The 5,622-nt window shown below is 40.7% G+C and overlaps 1 non-coding gene across 1 annotated transcript; it reads right to left on the bottom strand.

Annotated features, from left to right (window-relative positions):
* Positions 1-3,248: 3,248 nt before the first annotated feature.
* LOC115932271 (U7 small nuclear RNA) lies at positions 3,249-3,310 on the bottom strand. Its single transcript, XR_004068570.1, has one exon. It is a non-coding gene; the product is annotated as a U7 small nuclear RNA (small nuclear RNA).
* Positions 3,311-5,622: the final 2,312 nt, after the last annotated feature.

The following is a 5,622-nucleotide window of genomic DNA, read 5'->3' as shown; positions in this document are numbered from 1 at the left end:
GAATAAACTGTTCTTTCACCACTGATTTCTCTCTTTTATTCTTAAATGAGTGTATAGAATACAGTCTTTATGGACTCTTCCTGTCCTATCTGTCTAATTTTTGTACAGATACCACAAACACTTATTTACTATAATTTCATAATGTGTTTTACTCTCTGATAGCACGTCATTAGTCCTTTTAGCAAAGTTCTAAGCTAATTTCACCTTTTTAGAACACTTTTTGGTTTTACTTCTGCTATAGCACATTGTGTTTTACCTTAAATTATGGCTGCATAACTTATCTCCCAGAAGAAACAGAAAACTCATTGAAGGTGGAGATTTTAAAATCTTTTTTACTGTGTCCCTTTCCAAATCACAGTTATTTACTCGAAAAAATATAGCAAAACCTTTCAACTGCAGGCAAATGGTTTGTTAGAATCAACTTCAAAACAGTCCGTATTCTCTTCCTTTCTGAATTTCCTGGAATCTTGAAGAAGCTCCTTCATCAACTCTATTTCACATCCCTCAATCACACCAGTCATATCCAACAATTCCTTAAGCAAGAACATAAAGAATTGATAATTGCTTCTGAGGGTAATTTGTTCGACACACTGACCTATATATATCCTACCCACTAATAAGCACTATTGAAAGACAAACTAATAGATCATTATTATTATACAGGCTAAATGGAGATATAGCTAAATAGTAATGAATTTTATTTGGTAATTGTCCACATAAGAGAAAAAATTATCATTTAAAAGAACTGTAGTTACTAATTAGTTACTAACTCTACCTGTCATCCGTGACTTTTATTGTCTCTAAAAATAGTACAGATGTTCATTGGAGACATTCACAAACCAAATAAGTGGCCCTTTATTTGTTTAAGAAATTAATTTGATCAAAGAAGTAGTTTCTAAATCAAAGTATTCTTTGGAAACACCTAATGATTTAAAACATAGATTCTTTGATACCATATAGAAAGTTTAACTTCATAAAGCCAGGGTTGGAACCAGGAATCTGTTTTGGTTTTTTTCCTTTTTAAACTCCCTAGATGATTCTAATATAGCTGTTTGGGAACTACTAGGTTAGAACATGTTATTAATGAGGCTGAGATCATTGCAATACATTTATTCTATTTTATGTATTATTATTATTATTATTGAGAAAGGATATGGCTCTGTTGTCCAGACTGGAGTGCAGTGGTGTGATCATGGCTCACTGCAACCTCAAATTCCTGGACTCAAGCGATCCTCTCACCTCAGCCTCCTGAGTGGCTAGGACTACAAGTGTGCACCACCATGCCCAGCTAATTTTTGTTTTTTTTGTAGAGACAGGGTTTTGCCATGTTGCCTAGGCTGGTTCACTCTATTTTTTTAAGACATAAATATTCTACAAGATGCCATTCAAAATCATTAGGTGTTATAGGGGGCCCAGAGGAGTTGATTCCCAGGTAACTTGACATTTTCATAGAAGTGACAAGAAAAATAGACAAGGGGCATCCATGCTGGAATCATTTATCTTTCAAATCTTCATAGGATGTACTTTTAACTCTTGGATCAGAACAGCATGCCTGGGACTGGTCTTCATGTAAGCAGCGGAGGGAATTCCAGATTGAATTGAAGGATACCAGACAGGTACCATCCCTTCCCATCCACTCCCACTCCACCAGCCTTTTTGGCAAATTATCTCCCCTATTGCCATTATAACAGAAATCTTATATTTAAAACTTGATGCCTTCCAGTTACTCCCTAATTATTCTATTCACTCTGTATCATAACTGAACATCCATAATTACTAGACAGGATGCTAATCTCTGGCAAGAGGGCCATAAGCAACTCAATCTCGATCCTCGGGGAGTTGAAATCCAGAGTGGGATGCAGCCCTCTTCATCTATAACACAGCAATGATATGTGCAGTGAAAGAAGAGGGCTCTGAACCCAGATGAGAAGGTGAAATGAAGTGAGGACCCACAGGCACACCATATTAATTGTGCTCCGCTTTATTGCGCTTCATTATATTGCAATTCACAGATACTGCATTTCTTTACAAATTAAAGGTTTGTGGCAACGCTGCGTTGAGCGGGTCTATTGGCACCATTTTTCCAACAACATATACTCAATTCATGTCTCTGTCATATTTTGGCAATTCTCACGATATTTCAAACTTGTTCATTATTATTATATCTGTTACAGTGATCTGTGTTCAACGATCTCTGATGTTTCTGTGGTAATTGTTTTGGGCAGCATAGACCACACCCATATAAGATGGTGAACTTAACTGATCAATGCTGGATGGGTTCTGACTGATCCACCGACCGACTTCCCCCTCTTTCTTCCTTTCCTCAGGCCTCCCTATTACCTAAGACACAAAAATATTGAAATTAGGCCAATTAATAACCTACAATGGCCTCTAAGCATTCAAGTGAAAGAGCCACACATCCCTCATTTTATTTATTTATTTATTTATTTTTTGAGACAAAGAGTCTCGCTCTGTCACCCAAGCTGGAGTGCAGTGGCACGACCTTGGCTCACTGCAACCTCCACTTCCCCAGTTCAAGCGATTCTCCTGCCTCAGCCTTCTGAGTAGCTGGCACCCGCCACCATGCCAGGCTAATTTTTGTATTTTTAGTAGAGACGATTTCACCACATTGGCCAGGCTGATCTCAAACTCCGAACCTCAAGTGATCCACCTGCTTCAGCCTCTCAAAATGCTGGGATTACAGGCATGAACTACCATGCCTGGCCTCATCTCTCATTTTAAATCAAAAACTAAAAATGATTAAGCTTTGTGAGAAAGGCGTGTGAAAAGCTGAGATAGGCTGAAAGCTAGGCCTCTTGCATCTAGCAGCCAACTTGTGAATGCAAAGAAAAAGATCTTGAATGAAATTAAAAGTGCTACTTCAGTGAACACATGAATGATAAGAAAGAGAAACAGCATAATTGCTGATATAGAGAAAGTTTGAGTGGTCTGGGTAGAAGATCAAACCAGCCACAACATTCCCTTAAGCCAAAGCCTAATCTAGAGCAAGGGCCTAACTCTCTTCAATTCTGTGAAGGCTGAGAGAGGTGAGGAAGCTGCAGAAGAAGCTTGAAGCTAGCAGAGGTTGGTTCATGAGGTTAGAAGAAAGAAGCCATTTCCATGACAGAAAAGGTGAAGTAGCAAGTGCTGTTGTAAAAACTGCAACAAGTTGTCTTGAAGATCTAGCTACGGTCATTGATGAAGGTGGCTACGCTAAACAGATTTTCCTCTTTTTTCCCCCCCTTCATGGGGGTTTTTGGATGAAAACCAGAAAACCTGCTAGACAAATTCTAAAAGAGCTATAACACTAACAAAGATTTTCAGGGTAGGCAAAGCAGTCTTCTATTGAAAGAAGATGCCATCTAGGATTTTCATAGCTAAAGAGGAAAAGCCCATGCCTGGCTTCACAGCTTCAAAGGACAGGCTGACTCTCTTGTTAGAGGCTAATGCAGCTGGTGACTTTAAATTGAAATCAGTGCTCATTTGCCATTCTGAAAATCCTAGAGCCCTTCAGAATTATGCTAAATCTACTCTTCCTGTGCTCTAGAAATGGAACAGCAAAGCCTGGATGATAGCACATCTGTTTATGGTATGGTTTAATGAATATTTTAAGCCCACTGTTGAGACCTACAGTTAAAAAGAAAAAAGATTTATTTCAAAATATTACTGACCATTGGCAATGCACCTGGTCAGCCAAGAGTTCTGATGGAGATATGCAAGAAGATTAATGCTGTTTTTGTGTTTTTGGAGACAGTCTCACTCTGTCGCCCAGGCAGGAGTGTAGTGGTACAATCTCGGCTCACTGCAACCTCCACCTCCCAGGTTCAAGCAATCCTCTTGCCTCAGCCCCCCAAGTAGCTGGAATTACATGTGCATGCTACCACACCTGACTAATTTTTGTGTTTTTAGTAGAGACAGGGTTTCGCCATGTTGGACAGGCTAGTCTCAAACTCCTGACATCAGGTGATCCACCTGCCTCAGCTTTCCAAAGTGCTGGGATTACAGGCGTGAGTCACCATGCCTGACCTAATGTTTTTATGCCCACTAACACAACATCCATTCTGCAGCCTATAGACCAAGAAGTTCGTTTTACTTGCAAGTCTTATTATTTAAGAAATTCACTTCATAAGGTTGTAGCTGTCATAGTGATTCCGCTGATGGACAAAGTAAATTAAAACCAAAGGATTCGCCATTCCTTTTTTTTTTTTTTCCAAAGCAAAGCAGCAAAAGTTTATTACACACAGTATTACACCCTCAAAGGGGAGAGTGAACTGTGAACTCACCTCTGCGAAATGAGATCAGCCCAGTCTGGTGTAGCTTGGGTCTTTTTATATGTTTTTTTCTCTCTTCTCTTCCCTAGCTGTCTAATCTATAGCCAGTTCTGTCTTTTGATTGATAGGTGGGTTGCTTCATTACTTTGGCCCTTGTGCACTTATGTATTGCCTCTATCCCGTAATTTTAAGTACATGCATGATATGTAGTCCATATGCATGACCCTTGAATAGCTAATTACCATATGGGGTCATTTTAAGAATACTTTTTCTCTCTAATGTGCGTGCCCATCTCTGGGAAGCTACCCCTGACAGGTTTGGAACGGATCTAGCCAGCCATGGGGGCTCCTTACTCACTTCTTTTTTTTTTTTAATCTTCAGCTTTTATTTTAAGTTCGGGGTAATGAGCAGGATGTGCAGATTTGTTACGTAGGTAAACATTTGCCACGGTGGTTTGCTGCACAGATCATTCCATCACCTAGGTATTAAGCCCAGCATCCACTAGCTATTCTTCCTGATGCTCTCCCTCCCCACCCCCAAAGGGCCCCAGTGTGTGTTGTACCCCCCATGGGTTCTCATCATTCAGCTCCCATTTATAAGTGAGAACATGCAGTGTTTGGTTTTCTTTCTCTTTTTTTTTTTTTTTTTTTTTTGAGACAGAGTCTCACTCTGTTGCCCAGGCTGGAGTGCAGTGGCACGATCTCGACTCACTGCAAGCTCCACCTCCTATGTTCATGCCATTCTCTTGCCTCAGCCTCCTGAGTAGCTGGGACTACAGGTGCCTGCCACCATGCCCGGCTAATTTTTTGTATTTTTAGTAGAGACAGGGTTTCACCGTGTTAGCCAGGATGGTCTCGATCTCCTGACCTCGTGATCTGCCCACCTCTACCTCCCAAAGTGCTGGGATTACAGGCATGAGCCACTGCAGCCGGCCCAGTGTTTGGTTTTCTGTTCCTATGTTAGTTTGCTAAGGATAATGACCTCCAGCTCCATCCATGCCCCTGCGAAGAGCATGATCTTGTTCCTTTTTATGGCTGCATAGTATTTCATGGCGATTGACCATTCTTGATGCCATTAAGAATATTTAGGATTCATGGGAGGAGGTCAAAATGTGAACATTAACAGGAGTTTGAAAGAAGCTGATTCTAGCCCTCACAGATGACTTTGAGAGGCTCAAAACTTCCGTGGAGGAAGTAATTGTAGATGTGGTGAACATAGCAAAAGAAATGTGGAGCTTGAAGATGGGGCTAAACTGTTGTAATCTCACGATAAAACTTGCTCACACCTGTAATCCCAGCACTTTGGGAGGCTGAGGCCGGTGGATCACCTGAGGTCAGGAGTGCGAGATCCA

This window comes from Gorilla gorilla, chromosome 1, assembly GCF_029281585.2.
Source record: "Gorilla gorilla gorilla isolate KB3781 chromosome 1, NHGRI_mGorGor1-v2.1_pri, whole genome shotgun sequence".
In the NCBI taxonomy this organism is placed as follows: domain Eukaryota; kingdom Metazoa; phylum Chordata; class Mammalia; order Primates; family Hominidae; genus Gorilla; species Gorilla gorilla.
Note: the sequence above shows the minus strand (reverse complement) of the source record. Positions and strands in the feature narration are given on the sequence as shown.